Source organism: Protopterus annectens, chromosome 10.part0 (assembly GCF_019279795.1).
Source record: "Protopterus annectens isolate FY-2018-M chromosome 10.part0, PAN1.0, whole genome shotgun sequence".
NCBI classification, from domain to species: Eukaryota; Metazoa; Chordata; order Ceratodontiformes; family Protopteridae; genus Protopterus; species Protopterus annectens.
In genome coordinates, this window is record NC_056744.1 from 785297103 (window position 1) to 785314159 (window position 17057).

The following is a 17057-nucleotide window of genomic DNA, read 5'->3' on the forward strand; positions in this document are numbered from 1 at the left end:
ATTTGCATATGATCTAAGATTGTGTAATTCATAGATTCATGAGGACAAAGTGATTAATTCCATTCAATGGGATGTTAGGGTTGTTTTGTTACCATCTAGAGATGTTCTTTGATTGTTAGCAATTTCACTTCTGAAGGTTTTATATATCCATTACAACTCGTTGCTGGGTAAGAGTAGTGATTGCTCTTATGTTATATTTTGTTATATTGTGTGGAAGGAGAAATGTGAAAATCCAAATACTCTACTTTTTCACAGGATGACTACATGGACTCAAAGACTGGAATAAATATTCTATTTTTATTTTTCATTTGTTAATATGTAAATTCAGTGAGAGAAGTACTGTTCTCTGTCTATTGGTGTATGTTGAATTTTAATAAAGCAATAGATGAGTTAAAAAGAAAGACTGTCAGCTCTATGATGTAGACAGATAAAACCCTAACTGCTACTCAGCTGACAGAATTCACCAGTGACCTGGGTGTTGAAAGAGCTGATGTGGGTGGGTAATAGTGAATAGCAAATGCTGGCACATCCTTGTTGGAGAGAAGGAAATGGTCATCCCAGTGCACTGCTGGTACCCACTAGAAAGAGTGGCATATGGTAGGACAGTAGCCATACTGAGATAGTAGCCATTACTGAACATGTGTTTGCATGTGCATGCTCACTGGGGGATGCATAACAGGCTGTCAGATCTGTGATCAAGCACTTTAGGAAATGTATTTGTGAAAGAGACAGTCCTTGTGGAGTTTCTGGAATTCTATAGTGTAATCTTGGCATAATTCTTAAAAATCCCTTTTGTCAGGAGTTACTATTTGCCCTGAAAGAGGAGATATTGAAAGTGGCCTCCTAGGATTATGGGGTAATTGGGAAGAAAACCTTGCTAGTTGTTTTAAAGATTTCTTATTCTGTCTACAAACACAATGGATCACAGACGTTATGTATTACCTTTTACTGGACCAACATAAGTTTTGCAATTATTCATGCTTTTGGGTTAGCTCAAGACCTTTCCCAGGAATTAAGTTACTGACATTAGATACAGTGCTTAAATATCCAAATGCATCTAGAAAGGAAAGTACATTATTACATCCTCCAAATAACTCCAGCCCATGGGTCAGGAATACAACCATCACACAGGCAGGGGTTTCCTCTGGGGTGAGTCAGAAAGCACAGAACAGGACAAGATACTGTAATGTTTCAAGGTCCTTAGTGTATTTTGAGACGGCCATATCCTCTTCTCGGGTTGAGTGGACCTAGAACATAAGCAGAAGAAGTAGCTTAAGGAGGCTTATCATGTACTCCTTTTGAGGAGGTAATCCGCCAAATCCTGAGAAGGCTGGCTAGAAATAAGCCCCACCATGAAAGAGGCATCAGGTTTGGAGTTTCTGAGCTCTTCCATCAGGGAAAATAACCTAAACTAAATCATTCTGCACAGACAGGCATATAGATAAGCCTGTGGCTCTAGCGACAATGTCAGAATAGTTAAAAACTGCATCCAGCTACTTCCATTCCTACTCTTGCAAACAGAGACAGCCTTAACCACTTCCTTGTTGAGTTGAGTGCAAGGGATTTGTCTTTTATCTGGTCCACTAGAAAGGACTAGAACTTGAAAAAGTGAGCTGAGTAGCTGAGGGATCTTCCCAATGTAGAAAAAGCACACTTCCTTACTTACCCTGTCCAGGGCTTTAGACTCATTGTCTGAAGGAAATGTAATAAAGTGCTCTGGTCTCTGGGTCATGTACGAGGTAGAAAAGATCACAGAGGCGTTGGCCCAAGGATAGCTAGTCATGGATTTACTTCATTCTGTAAAGGATTCTAAAGTATGCTCATCTGCTTTGGGGGCCAAAGGAGTTATGTCTGGGTGTTTCCAGGTTGAAAGTATGGCATCATTAATGACTCACTCTGCAGAGGAGATGAATCAAGGTCCTTCCACCCTCTTCCTATCCCCAGTATGCAGCAATTCGTACCTCAAAATCTCCAACAGTTGTGCAGTTTGCCAGTAAAGAGTGATTTGTTTAATTTAATGAAGCTTAATCGAACATTCTGTTAGTAAACATCATGCAGCGTTTTCCAGGTTTGTGGCCTGTCTCATGGAATGAAATGCTTGACAGTCTTTATTGGTCTGTGAAGGAAGGGTGATTTCTAATTTATATCAGGATTTACTCACCTGGGTGGCCACGGTGGTGCAGTGGTTAGCGTTGCCGCCTCACAGCAAGAGGTTCACTGGTTTGATTCTCAGCTGGGATGCCTTCTGTGCGGAGTCTGCATGTCCTCCCTGTGGTCGCGTGGGTTTCCTCCGGGTGCTCCGGTTTCCTCCCACATCCCAAAGACATGCAGTAGGTGGATTGGACACTCTAAATTAGCCCTAGGTGTGAGTGTGTGTACCTTCTGTGGAAGGTTGGGCGGTGGGCTGGCAACTCAATACTGTAAAACTCCACTGCCAATCATGAGCAGACAGATGATCCGCTGTGGCGACCCCTAACTGGGAAAAGCCAAAAGAAGAAGAAGATCAGGATTTACTCACCACTATGTTGACCAGAGAATTCATGAAACACAACAGTTTAAATGCCTTTTTTTATTTCTGATGCTCCCTATATTATATAGTATACTTTAGTGTTTGATATTTTCCACATTAACATATTCAGTTTTGATATCTGATGATGCCCTAGAGTGTGGATGGGTGAAAGCACTAATTTATTTTGCTGAATTAAATTGTGTTCTCGTACTACTGCTGTTCGGTGGTGTGTTTTTTTATTTTTTATATTCGTTGTTAGTTGTGATTTGCTTGGTGCAATATTTCCTTGATATCTGAGCTATTAGGTTTTAGAATAACAGTACTTTGTAGATCAGAGTTCAGCTTAACATCACCCACAAAAACATAAGGCAGTGCAGTTATTTTTAGTGAGGGTGCTGGTGGTGAAAAAAGTACCAGATGGCACTGCATAGCTGACTCTCACAAATGTTGCATTTCATAAGAAAACGGTAATGTAATGCTAACAACAGTTGTTGGGCTCATATGTTTGGGAGAAATACGACCTGTACTGTATATCATAAAGTACACTGAAGTAAATCCAAATAGGACCAAGAAAAAAGTAGAACACATATTCCTATATAATGGTAATCTGTTAATGCTGATAATCCGGTACAAAGTAGGGAGGAGCAGATGGAATAAGAGTTAAGACTGTTTGGGCCAGTGTTTGAGTGTTGATATCACAGCTGACTGCTTATGAGGAGCTGCCTTGAGGGTAGGTGGGAAAGGGTGAAACAGGGTACTTCGTCATCCTCCCCAGGGAGCTATCAAGCTGCACAAGGTTAAACACCATGAGCTGAGTTGTATTAATTTTCAAAGAAACAAGAACAGCACTTAGGTAAACCAGGCAGGATACAAAATGCAAAACAGTAGTAAAAATCCAAAACCTGGAAACGTTGAGGTAAAATGCAGTGTTTATTCCAAACAGATAAAAAATCACAAAGATTTTGGGATCACCCCTTCATCAGTGTATTCATTTTCCAGAGCAGCAAACTGCACCTTGTCCTGAACAAGGGCACACAATGAAAAGTGGTATCTTGAGAAGGCTAGAGACTTATTTTGGGTTGGCTGGACGTAGAACATGAACAGAAGTTGGGGTGCCAACATGGAATGGCACCTGTAGCCAAAAAAAAACAAAATAGACAGCAGTACTACATACAACATTTAGCAATTGAGCAGAGTAAGTAAAAGCTAGGGGAGAAAACATAAGAAAAGAGAGAGAAAAATCTCCAGCAATTGTGTTCAAAACACCCAAGTCTGCAAGGATCCTTTGGACAAAAGCACAGTAGTTAAAATAAATAGAAAATGTGTCATAGGGGGAGGTACTCTGAGCTAAACAATAACATTTGGCAAGCAAACATGATTACAAACTGAAAGATAGCTTATCTATAAGTTATCTGCTGATATCACAGCTGAAATGACTTTACTCATTCAGAATTATGTATTTAACCTGTAAGCTAACAGAGTGTGAACTTTAGAGCGCCAATAAATCTAACAGTGAAGGCGTTACAACATAATCAGCTATCACTATTAACTTTAGGTGATGGTAAACAGCAAGCTATGATGATCACTCAACAAGGAGCAGACGTTATAGCGGCTTGGCACTGACCGATGTACAAGTTATACAGCTTTTTAACTTTGTAAATTCAGCATGCACTGAAATGAATTCCATACATGTCTGTCATATAACAACTGTGAAGTTCAGAATGAGATCCAGAACCCCACTACAAAGTGACACCATAAATATTCATACACAGCCTTCTACAGTTCATTTAAATGACAGATTGCAGTTTACACATTTTAGTGTACCACAGCTTTCTTGGCCACACCACGTCATAGTAAATTTGAAGAATATTTAATACCTTGGCTGGCTAAACATAACACCCAAAACCAAAAATGAACTAGAGCTGTCTGGGGAAGGAACAGGGCCGGTGTTAGCATTTTGGGGGACCCCAACAAATGTCAAGTTGGGGGCCCCTAGACACTTCCAGTCTAAGTATCACCCTGTCACTGCCACCCCTCCAAAGCAACCTTTTAGTTCATGTCACAAACTTTTAGGAGTAGCACACACAGACAGACCTGTAGCTACAATGTTCTTACATTAAAACAGACCAATGTACCACAGTATGTTGGCCTATCTCACAAAGGGACACTTACAGTTACCGTTATTTAGTTGCAACAATCATACATTGCAACCATTCTATGTATAGGTCTGGACTTAAGTGAAATGATGCCCTAGGCCTACTGTTTCAACCTCCCACATACACACAACCTCCAGTCCTCCCTCCCGATTCCCTCATTTCTTGAGCTCCCCATACCATGCACATTACTTTTTTTCTCACATTTTTCCTTACTCTTCAGTTTTTTTCAAGAAGCCTTAACTTTCTATATTCTTTGAAGTGCATTTTAATTTTTTTTCTTTTTATACAACCTTTTCATTCAATGATGGCTTGGACAGAAATTACGATTAAGAAAAGAAATTCACAGTTGTTGTTCAGCTTTAGTTTTCTTTGCATCCTTTCTACACACCTTTCCTGACCAAAACAACATAGGAATAATTATTTAGGAAAAAACTCAAATAAGCCAAGGCCCAAGAAGCCCCGTGCACTGTGATGCATTTTAGAGCATTTTCTCAGCATTTTAATCCAATGGTGGCCTAAGCAAATATCATGAAAAAGAAAATAAATTGTCTTTTTTTTCTTTCAAGGGAGACATAAGATGTGCCCAAGACTTAATATTCAAAGCTGACAAAATAGTAGTTCACAACAAACTAACAAGCCAGTTGTTGCGGGAATACTTAGGTCTTATCTGGAAATTCTGCCTGCCTCCCTAACCTCCGACAGAAGACAGTTTCTGCCTGTATTTATAAAACTCCCTGAAAGAGAAAACCATCCATGCTGACTGGAAGCATCAGCTCTTCTTAAAATCTAAAGTTTGTACTGAGATAAGTCACTCTAGGCTTCTGATCTTTCTAGTGCTAACCTTGCTTGTGTTCATTATCACAGCCCATTCAGGTTAAAGAGCATAATCTGGAAATTAATACATTTTTTCTTCCTCATTTTTTCCCAACCAGCAGCAGCTTTCGTGGGGCCCCCACACAGTCAAGGATGATTAAGGGAGGCCCTCTGCAACCATGGGTATTTTAGGGACCCAAAGCTGGCTATGTAGTTAGTTTTAATGGGGAAAATGTCCAAAAGCAGGGTATAATTAAGCCAAGGGTTTAATGCTAGTGGCAAAATATTTAATAGACTTGAGATGCCTGTTACTTGATAAAACATTGTTACTATAACCAGAAATATCTTTGAATTTTAAAGACGATATAAATAAGAGTTATCACCCACCTGGTTTATTAAGTATAACAGATTGCTGAACTAGCTTTTATTGGTTTGGCAGACATGTTACAAAATATCAGGATAAGATAACTTGCTGTGGTTGGGGTCCCCACAGGAAATGGGGCCCCCGACAACTGCAGGGTTCACTGCTGCCTAAAGCCAGCTTTGGGAAGGAAAACAGAAATCTCTTTGCTAGTAAAGAGGCCACTGTTATCTTAACAAATGGGAAAACTGCCTTTTGAACTGGAAAATCTTTAAGGCTTTTGAAAAACTTACTTAAATAAACTAGATTTTCGTAAAGGGAGGTATGGAGGTAAAATAGCACTCTATTTAAAGAAGGTTATTAAAAAAGGTCCAGAGAGGAAGAGGAGGAGCACCACATTCTGAAGGGGCAAGGGAGCAGGTAAGGTTAGAACCTAGGTTAAGTAGCACGACTGAACCAAAGTAGTTATTAAGGGAATTAATTAGTTATTAAGGGGGAACAGCACAAAATATAATCCTCCCAGACATGGCTAAAGTTTATGACCAGAATTTAGATGTGGAAGGTGCTTTATTGCTCTAGTTTCTGTTAGAATATACATGTGAAATGTCTTCTATTGTTGTAAGTTTCTGTGCAGGTGTTAGATTGCTAAATAATGCAGTTTGTTTGCCTGGGAAAACCTAAGTGTCAAAAATGATGTAATCTGGGGAGGGACCCAGCAAACATGTTTGTTAGTAATGTTTAAATACTATTTCTCACAAGAGACTGGAAGCATTTTGATCTTGATATCCAACTTATCAGCACTCTGCCTTATGCTCACATGTAAGTTTTAGCACTGTGATTTCTTGTAGGAATAGTTAAAGCTAGTAAAGATTAATTAGGTATTTTTTTCTTTGAAATCAGACTTGTCCTACTGTATTATTTTAAGTTTCTGTGTGATCTGTGAACTCTTAGATATCTCTGTGGGGTAGTAGTTTTGTCTTGTGTTTTAATTATTTATTATTAAATATTTTTTTTAAAACCTTCTACCTGTGGCTGGTTTGTGTAGAGATAAGCTCTAGAGTACATTGCATATTGATATAGGTTATTGTAATAGGCCACACTAAAGTAAGCCTTGACTTTTAGTCATATTACCATTGGATAATAATATTGCACAGTAATAATTGGACACCCTTTTAAGGGCCTTTGAGTAGCTGATATTTATTAGCTGGTGGTGGCAGTAATTACTACAGTATAGTCTGAGTAAAGGGGCACAGCTGGAGAACCTGTGCCAGCCTTTGTCACAGGAGGGTCTGTGTGGTTGTATAACCTCTTCTCAAAGTGTGTGTGTGGTGTGTCATCTACCTGGGCAGGGACATGAAGCACTGGTTGGACAGAGAGGGTACTGGAGGTTGGCTTGCCAGCTAGGCTGAGATCTGGACCCTATAGCTGTGCTAGTGGGGAGTCTTATTGGGGACCTGGAGAGCAAGGGAGCAACCAGCCCCAGACTGACTGTGATCTCTGTGTGCACTTAAGGGAAATTGTACTTTACTGTGTGTATTAGTTATCCTTTCCTCTTCTATGAGACAACCTCCCTGGTGTTAGTGGTGAGGATTGAGGCTCCTTGATTGCTGGGCCAGGGCACGGTCATCACAGCAACCAAGTAGTGAAGTGCCAGGTGAGTGATCATCATACTCTGGTTCATCCTTGGAGATGAGGCACATGTAGGTGGAGGCCCTACCCCCTGCATACTGGCAATCTACTGTTGAGCACTACATGTTATGAGACATGGTCTAGAAGTATCCCTGCCTCCTTAAAGTGGCAGTGACATCTGCCAGGTCCTGCCTGACCCAGCTCTCCATTCTCTGCTCCAATCTCAACCAGGCATCTGCCCGCACCAGTTCATCACTCTATTCCCCTCCCCAAACACAGGCAAGCAGGCACAGGCTTGTCATTCTTCGCTTCCCTTATGGCAGCTCCATCAGATGGCTGGGACACTAACTGAACTTGGGTTACATCTGCTGTAATCAGTCTTTATCCTTCTATGCCAGCTAAGTTTGCAAAAAAAACACAGGGACAAAGAAGATAGGTGTATGATGTTAGGAATGTGGACTGTGATGGTCAAAATGTTTGTGACAAACTAAGGGCATAAACAAACTATACAACCAGCTCAGGGATACAGTAATCACTAGTATGAATATGGGTTTAAGCTGAAAAAGTGTAATATAATAGAGTTAATATAGGAATGTGAGAGAAGCAATAATGACAAAAGGCAGGGCATACAAGATGAGAAAAGGATAAGTGCAGAGGAAAATGAGGAACAGTATAAGGAGGCAAGCTGAACAACATTAAAGACAGTGAGGAGAACAAAGACACAAGCTAAAGGGGAGTTAAAAGATGAGGATGTCTTCAGGAATAAAGCAGAAAGTAGGACAGATCTGGTCAGGCTCAGCAAATATGGGAGGAAGATCAAGGAAGCCTGAAAAAAGAAGTGGAGGAACTGAATGAATACTTTGCTTCAGTTAAATAGGAAAGGAAAGGAAAAGAAAGGAAAGTAAGGAGGGCACTGGACAGATACAAAACAGTGAGGGAATAGATTAAGAGGGAACTGGCTTCCCTAGGGATAGCTAAAACACAGACATAAGATAGTCATCACCATGGCATAGAGGAATAAAGTCCTAAGTATGGCAATTAGTGCCTTGGGCATCTGCGGCACTATTGTGGCGGTTTCCATTCAGTGGAGGATGGCATTCGTCAAAAATGCTCCTTAAGGGAATGTGTGGTCCAGAGTGGGGAACAGCCCTCAGCCATTGTTGATGAGCATAAGGGTGGGAAGACAGGGAAACAAAGATAGGTCATAATTTAACCTTCTGAGGAGCAAAAACAGTTGCAAGCACATTCTCTCAGGTTGCCCTTAAAAACACATCTGACCCCAGCTCAGTCAGAGACGTGTGGGGGAGGAAGGAGGAGGCAGGTAGATCCAGTAATGGATGAGGGCACTGAGATTTTTCTTTAAAGACCCTGTGTTTCTAAAGTTGTCCTTAAGGGATTATTTGCATGTATTCGTTCCATGGACCTCTATTACAGGAGATTTAAGGTATCACACAGTGAAAACTCTAGCTTTGTATGTTTTTCTTGTAGTTTTTACTAACTGATTTGCCTTTGTGACCTTTTTACTCTTTGGTTTAGATGTTAGTTGGGATATTTTGCAGTCACCTTAATGGTTATGGACATCAGCTGTGTTTAAAGACCCTTGTTTCTAAATTATAGCCAAACAGTCTTTATGCTGTGCTGATAAGGTCATAAGTGTGCATGTCCAAAGCTAGTGTTGTTCAACTTTATTGTTCTGAATGTCTCCATAAAGATTTAATAAAAAGTATAAAGTCATGCACATTCAGAAGCCATATAACTGAAACACTTGATATCCTTAAAGGGTCATTTGCATATATCCCATGTACCTGTATTTAAGGTATCACACAGTGAAAACTGTAGCTTGGCTAGATTTTTCTTGTAGTTTTTATTAATCTGTTTGTAGAGCAACATACAAGGTAACAAATACATTATAAATCTGAGATACTGCTATGTTTTATATATATATATATATATATATATATATATATATATATATATATATATATATATATATATATATATATATATATATATGCCACAGTATGACAATATTGGAGTAATGGTGAGTTGTATAGGGGTATATATTGTAAATCTCCTAGTGAAGATATCATTGAAGCTATAAATTCTAATTAGAACATGGATTGGGATTGGGAGAGTGCATATTCCTGGAATAGATATTCTTAACACTTTATTCATGTCTTTGAACAAAGCTGGTACATAAAGATTACCCCTTCTCCCCATTTCTGCAGTAGGAACATTGATTGAATAGCCTGAAATTTTGGATCTGTCATATATGGGAATATAAGGGCAGCTATGATATTGCCATACTATGGTAAAGGTTGTTAAGCTATTATGGTGTTCCTTTATACTTCAGACACTTACAGTATCCCAATGCAAAAGTACACAGTAAAGATATTTGATGAGGATGTTCTATGCTCTTTGTAAAGTGATTAGAAGGATATAAAGATTAGTCTATATTGCCAGCCATGATCACTCTACAAGGTGAAGTGGATGGTGTATATTACTGGTCAGTATAACATCTTAGTAGAGAGGCCTGATTTACGTAATGCAGAGATGACAGTCTTATTCCAGCCGAGGTTTTAATGAATAATGAACTGGTTTGTACCTCCAGGGGTAGCTGGAGATAACAGGAACTCTTATTAGTCACATCCCATTTTTTAATATTGAATAAAGTATTCATATAGGCAGGCTTTGCAGAATATATAATAGCTTTGGATATAAAATCAACTTAATAAGGACTACTTTAAGGTCCTGAGAGATTTGCTAGGTTGTCCATTCTTTGATACTCTGTGCTAAGATATTTTCCATAACTTGCAGGTTAAGATCCTAGTTGCCTTTATGTCTAATGCTAATTGGATCTCTCTATATATATAAGGTGAGGTGGGTTAATAATGAAGCCATACTACCTTTGAAAGGAAGGCATATCAACTCCAACATGAGTTAAAAGTATAGATTTTGAGGGGTTGACCTTATATCTAGAGATCTGACACTGTTCCAAAAACACTTCCCAATATTTAGGAAGCACAGATGTAGGGTCATTTAAGAATATTAAGAGATCATCTGCAAATAAGGCAACTCCTTCTGTCATCCATTCTTTTTTTATTTCTTACACTGATTCATAGGAAGTTATTAGGCTATTGGCACTGAGGCCCTTATAAGCCTAGCCAAGAGTTTAGCCCGTGCATAGACAAATCAGCAAATCAGCACCTGATGCTCCTGTCCAGCAGGGACATGGGTGGAATGCCAGGGATGTATTTTCTGTTTCCCATCCAGTTATCCAGGTTGGGCTTAAAAAGGGCTGAAGAGGTACTCTGCTTGACGTGGAGAGGGAGTCTATTCCATAGATGGGGGAGTCTGTGGGACACAAATCTGTCCTGTCAACAAGTCCTGTTGATGTCGCAAACCAGGGTGAGGCCGCATGTGTGGGTTACTCAAGTGGAGCTTGACTTGCGGATATACAGCAGTCCCATCAAGGTGGGGTCCGAGATCACCTTGTATGCCAGACAGAGGTTACCTCTGTAGAGTCTGTATGAAACTGAGTAGAGGGGTAGGGCTTTTAGCCCATCTGTGTATGGTAGAATTTTGAGGCCGTGGTTTCTTCTGATGAGGAACCTCTGTGGTCTCTCCAGCTGCTGCATGTGCATTCCAAGGTACATGCCAAATGGGGCATTGTACTCAATAATGGGCCTTATAAGGGAAGAATACAGGAATGTTATGGCCTCCTTGTCCCTGGAGGTGGGCCATGTAGAAAGCTTTCCGTACAATGGAAGCAACATGGTGGTCAAAAGTCAGGTTGCTATCAGTCTGGGTGCCCAAATCCCTCATGACTGACTGCATGCTTAGGGCGTTGTTATTAATGTGATAATTTCTGGGGACATCACTCTCCCCAAAGGGGATGATGATGATGCATTTTTTTTGTATTCAGCTTGAGGCCATGTTTCTGGCACCATTCATTTGTTTGGGTGAGACTCTCTTACAGAATGCCCATGTCACTAGGGAAATTGATGACAGCTCCCAGCTTGCAGTCATCTGCAAACTTGGTCAGCCATAGCCCACTGGTTTTGACCTGCACCTCAGAAAAGTATATCCCAAATAACAGAGGCCCCAAGCCCAAACCCTGGAGTATGCCACTTGATACGGGTTTACTGCTTGAGGTGGCTTCCCCCTATTTTGACTATAGGAGATCTATCAGTGAGCCAGTTAGCTACCCATCTGGTAACATATGGATTAATGCCTAGTTGAGAGAGCTTATCTATTATGCCTGAGTCGGGAATAGTGTCGAAGGCTTTGGCCAGGTCAAGGTAGGCAGTGTGCACTGCCTTCCCCTCATCCATGGCTTTGGTGACTGTCTCAAAAAAGTTGACCAAATTTAACAGATATGACCTCCCCTTGACAAAGCCAAACTGTGTGGGATCAAGTGTTTGGAGGTTGACAATGTCCTTGTTAATGAGGTCCATGATAATTCGTTCCATGGCCTTGCAGATCAGGCTAGTTAGGCTGATGGGTCTGTAATTTCCCTGATCGGTGGATGCTCCACCTTTGTGTAAAGGGATGACAGTGGCTGTCCTCCACTCAGCTGGGACAAAGCTGGTACTCAGGCTCTGGTTGAATAGGGCACCTAATGGTGCTGCAAGTTCCTGCCTGAGTTCATGTAGGATGCAGCCTGATCGGGTCCCATGGAGGCTGTATTTTTTTTACTTTGAGAGAGTCGTGATGGCCTGATCCCTAGATATAAGGGGAAGAGGGCATGTACTGGGAATGTCCTGATTTACTGATGGGGGGCAGAGGGGTGACATTTTCACTGAATCTGTCAGCCAGCAAGTTTGCTATATCTACAGCATTTGTATGTGTGGTGTCCTTGACCACCAGTTCTGAACAGATCTGGGTGCTACCTTTAAGATTACGGACGTATGTGAAGAAGGCCTTATGATGGTCTCTAGTAGATGTGGCTAATTTGGACCTGATGTTTGCTTTGGAGGATTTCACTAGTGCTCTTATTTGCTTGTTTAGGCTAAGAACAGATTGCTTCCAATTGGGCACCTGGGTCTTCTTGGTCCTGGACAGCAATTTTTTTCTTTTGTTATACAGTTTATTTATTGCAGATGTCCACCAGACATGTTTACTCTTCCTTGCAGAGGATGATTTAGTCCTGTCAGGTATTCCTGATTACATGCATCTATATAAATAATCATATAGTAATTTGGTATAGTTTTGGATACTGGTGCCAGTTCCTAGAGAGGGAGAAGGGGCCATGTTTAACACATCCCTCAGGAGGCTGTAATCAGCTTTGGAAAAGTTTTTTTGTTTGACCCTAGCTGGAGGGGGGGGGTCGGAGGAGATGGTGATTTCGAATGTGACTGCTTTATGTTCTGATCTTACAAGGGAGGATGATACTGCAGAGATGCTGCAGTGGTTACTCATGTTGGTTAACACCAAATCCAAGATATTATTGCTTCTTGTGGGGGTATGGACTAACTGTTCCAAAGCATTTGCATTGACAAAACCAAGGAATCTCTGAGCATTTGTGCTCTGGCATGAGTAGTTCTTCCAGTCTATGTTTGGGTAGTTAAAGTCACCCAGGATCAGGGTAACGGGTTGAATCTTGATAGATTCAAAGAGGTCTAAATAGGCAGTTTGGGCATCTTGGGTCATATTTAGGGGCCAGTAGCTAGCTATGATTTGTATAGGGGTCTTGTCAGTGGTTAAATGCACATGGAGTGTCTCCTGTGTGTCATACTGTTTGACCAGCCTGGAGGTGTGTATGGCTTTAATATATATTGAAACTCCACCTCCTTTGGCTTTACTATCCAGAGTTTGGGGTCTGAATGTATGATAGGCTGAGTAACCAGGTATGGCTGGGGTGCTCTCTGCAGCTTTGAACCAGGTTTCTGTGACAGCGCAGATGTCAGCATTTTCCAGGGTTGAGAATGCTTGCAATGCATGCAGTTTCATGTTTAGACTCCTAGCATTTAGCAGCATGACCTTTAATTTGGGATTTGTTGAAATTTTTATGTTGGTAGTTTTAACCTCATCACTTTTTCTAAAATAGGCACTATAGGGGAGGCAAGTGCCTTTGCCAGAAGCCTGAAGCTCAAGTGAGACAGATGCAGGCCATCTCTGACAAAGTATCATGGTCTGTTGATCATATCCTCCCAATCTGTCAGGTACGGGATCCCCCTGGAATGACACCAGAAACTAATTGTTAAAGTCAATAATTTTCTGTTTGTATTGAGGCATCATTACGGGTGAGGGTAGAATGCTGCTTAAGGGTAGGGACATACCTGCCTGAGACACATATTCAGTGAGTTCAATCATGTCTTTTTTCATATAGTCCAGGGAGCTACATCTCAAGTCATTCACACCAACATGGACTATGACAGAGTCATAACAGTACCTGTTGTTGAGAGACCTGAGTGCGTGTATGATATGGCGAGATTCTAGCCCCTGACAGACAACTAACCGTGACTTTTTCCTTATCCAGCCTGGTGAGAGGCACATCTGTGTGTCTCACAATGAAGTCACCTATGACTAATATGTTGAGTTTATGGTTGAGTCTTAGTGGTTGTGAGACACAGGTGTGTGAGCTATGAATGGTATGTGGTGTGGAGGGCTTTGGAGATTGCGTGTGTTTTTGCCTCGGAGGTGTTTGCCTTAGAGGTCTCCTTTGTTTGGGTATGTTTTTGTTGAGGACCACCACATATGTGGGTGTGTGTTCTGTAGGTGTGGGTGGTGTTGGAGGTGTACTGATTGTGTTGACAACCTTCTCATCACCAGATATACTGGCTTGTGAGGTTGAGAGCATGGACTCTAGGTTCCTAATGTAATTGAATCTCTCTCAAATTGTGTTCCTAGGTGGTAGTAATAGGGTGGTTGTCTGTGTACATAAGGCAGTTGCTACACTGTTTCAGGATGCTGAGATCAACAGACTGGCAAGATAAACTGTAGGAAATTGTCCATCCACATATTTTTCAAAATCTGAGAGAGAAGGCCTGGGAGAGCTAAGGGGTTAGACTAAAGCCCAAGTGCTTAAACCAAAGCTAAGAGGCTTAGAATAACACGTACAATTTAAACAGGCTATAAACAAGCTGTAACAAATGCAAGGGAAAAGACACAATTGAACACTTTAGAGAACAAGCCGCAGCAAGTAGCAGAAAAAGCAAGATGAAGTAATGGAGCAGGAAAGACAAATACAGTAAAAGAAGCTGAATAAAGTTTTTTTTTGTTAATAAAGTGGAAAAGGAGAGAGGAGGAACAGAAGAAAATTCAAGGTTAAGGAACTAAGGGGTTTGACCTTCCCAAATGATCTACGTATTAGATAGAATGAGCTAATGAGATGGGACTGGGAGGAGTATCCCTTATCAAATTTACAGTAGGAGAGGGCAACAGCAAAAGCCACAAACTATAAGAACACAACAGCAACTGGGTGGAAGGCTGGGAGAAAACAAAAATTCAACCACAGATCAAAAATATATAAATGGAGAGACAGAAAAGTAAATAATTCAGTCAAACAAATAAAGAAAAACAGTGCAGTAAACTAGTGCAGAACTGTTACACAAGTAAACAAAAAACAATGCAGTACTGATAAGAAAATAAATGATGGCTCTACTGGTAGATACACCCTTAGAGATATATAATGTGTGTGTATATGTACATATATGTATATGTGTGTATATGTACATACATATATATATATATATATATATATATATATATATATATGTGTGTGTGTGTGTGTGTGTATATAGGTTTACTATCAAATGGGTGATCGGACTTTGTGTGATTCACAGCAGTCAGAATCGCCTCATTCGATAGTACTGAATGAACAAACGTAGAAATGTAGAAATATACAACAGCGAATGCACTATAGCATTTGCTGTTGTGACTTTCTACATTTCAATGCAGATCGCACTATAGTGGGGATCAGGAAATGTACCTTTTCCGTCACTGTAGTGCGATCTCGGAGTTTGTGTATATATATATATATATATATATATATGAAAAGTAGCAGGGGGTGTGGAGGGTGCAGGGGGGCTTGCCCTCCTGCAAAAACGTTCTTTGCTGTTAGTTGCTCAGTACTTACAGTTGCGGAAGTGTGGTGAATGTTTGAATTGTGTCGAATTCGAACATTCACCACTTCTGCATTCAACATATTTGTCAGTCGCTGTTATTGTTTTCATTTCTATGGTTCATAGAAACAATAATTTGCACAAAGTGCAATAACTGTAATGATAGTAAACCTAAACCTATATATATATATATATATATATATATATATATATATATATATATATATATATATATATATATCTAATGTGTGTGTGTGTGTGTATACGTTTTCAAATGCTGCTGTGCTCCTGAACCTAGTCGGCCTCTGAAAAACAGGGTATGCAATTTGTTGTTGGTCTACATGACTATTTTTGTAAATATCTCTTAGCGACTGCTAGAGGAGACTATATTTTTGTAAATATCTTTTAGCGACTGCATGTTGTTGATCTACATGACTATTTTTGTAAATATCTCTTAGCGACTGCTAGAGGAGATCATATTTTTGTAAATATCTTTTAGCGTCTGCTAGAGGAGACTATATTAGTGATTATCTGCTAGAGTATTTGATTTCAAACATCGGAAAAGCAGTAAACTTGTATACCACATGTGGTTTTTCTCCAGGCAGCAGCGTGTCATAAGAACACTAATGCTGATACCTATGTAAAGCGTCAAGTTCACTGGGAAACGAAAACTCATTTGTCTACTTCAGCTTGCATATTAATAGCAACTGAGTACATTTTCCTGTGAATATCTTATTGACTAGTCGCTAGAGTCTGTATGTCTTAAAACTGGCTTAACTGTTATAAGGGCATGTTTGAACAAGGAAGTATACCTAAAATGCTTATTTCAATAACGCTCAGCAGTTGCTGTCTGCATAATTAGGTTACTGTGTTTATCGCTAACTGTGGGCTAAGATTAATTGACTATATGACTGTGAAAAATGTTGTTGAACCTAGGTTTCATTGTGTTTAACAAACTTTTCTGCCGACATGCCTAAAGTTGCATAGCTGCACTACTGAATTAAGTATGACACAGTTAATATGTCCTAGCTGTTATTGAGCAAACTACTAAAACAAGCTCTGTTGATATAATAACTTGTAACCTGATTGCTATTTGACTGGATGATAAATTTAAACTGTATCAATGTGATGATAGCCCTATTAAATAAACTGTGTTACTGCATTGTATCTCCACTCAGATACTGTCCAGTACTTCCGTACTTGGCTACAAACTAGAAATCCTACTTTAAGGGAAGGTTGCCTCACCTGGTGCGAACGCACAGACAAGGTCAACTCCATAGTTCCACTACCACCAAAAAGCTCGACCAAGGTTAATACGTCCTGTATTTAAGCATAAATAAACCCTTATTTATTTCAGTTAAAGCCAAATACTGGGTTCACTAACACAGCAGTAAACCCCTTAGTTACCAAATAAATCCACTCCCTTGTATAATACCAGCAGAAATTGTAGCCTGCACTTCATTAAAGTTTACTCACTCTATTCACAGGCCCTGGAAAGTCCGAGGCAGGTTTAGCCCCACTCC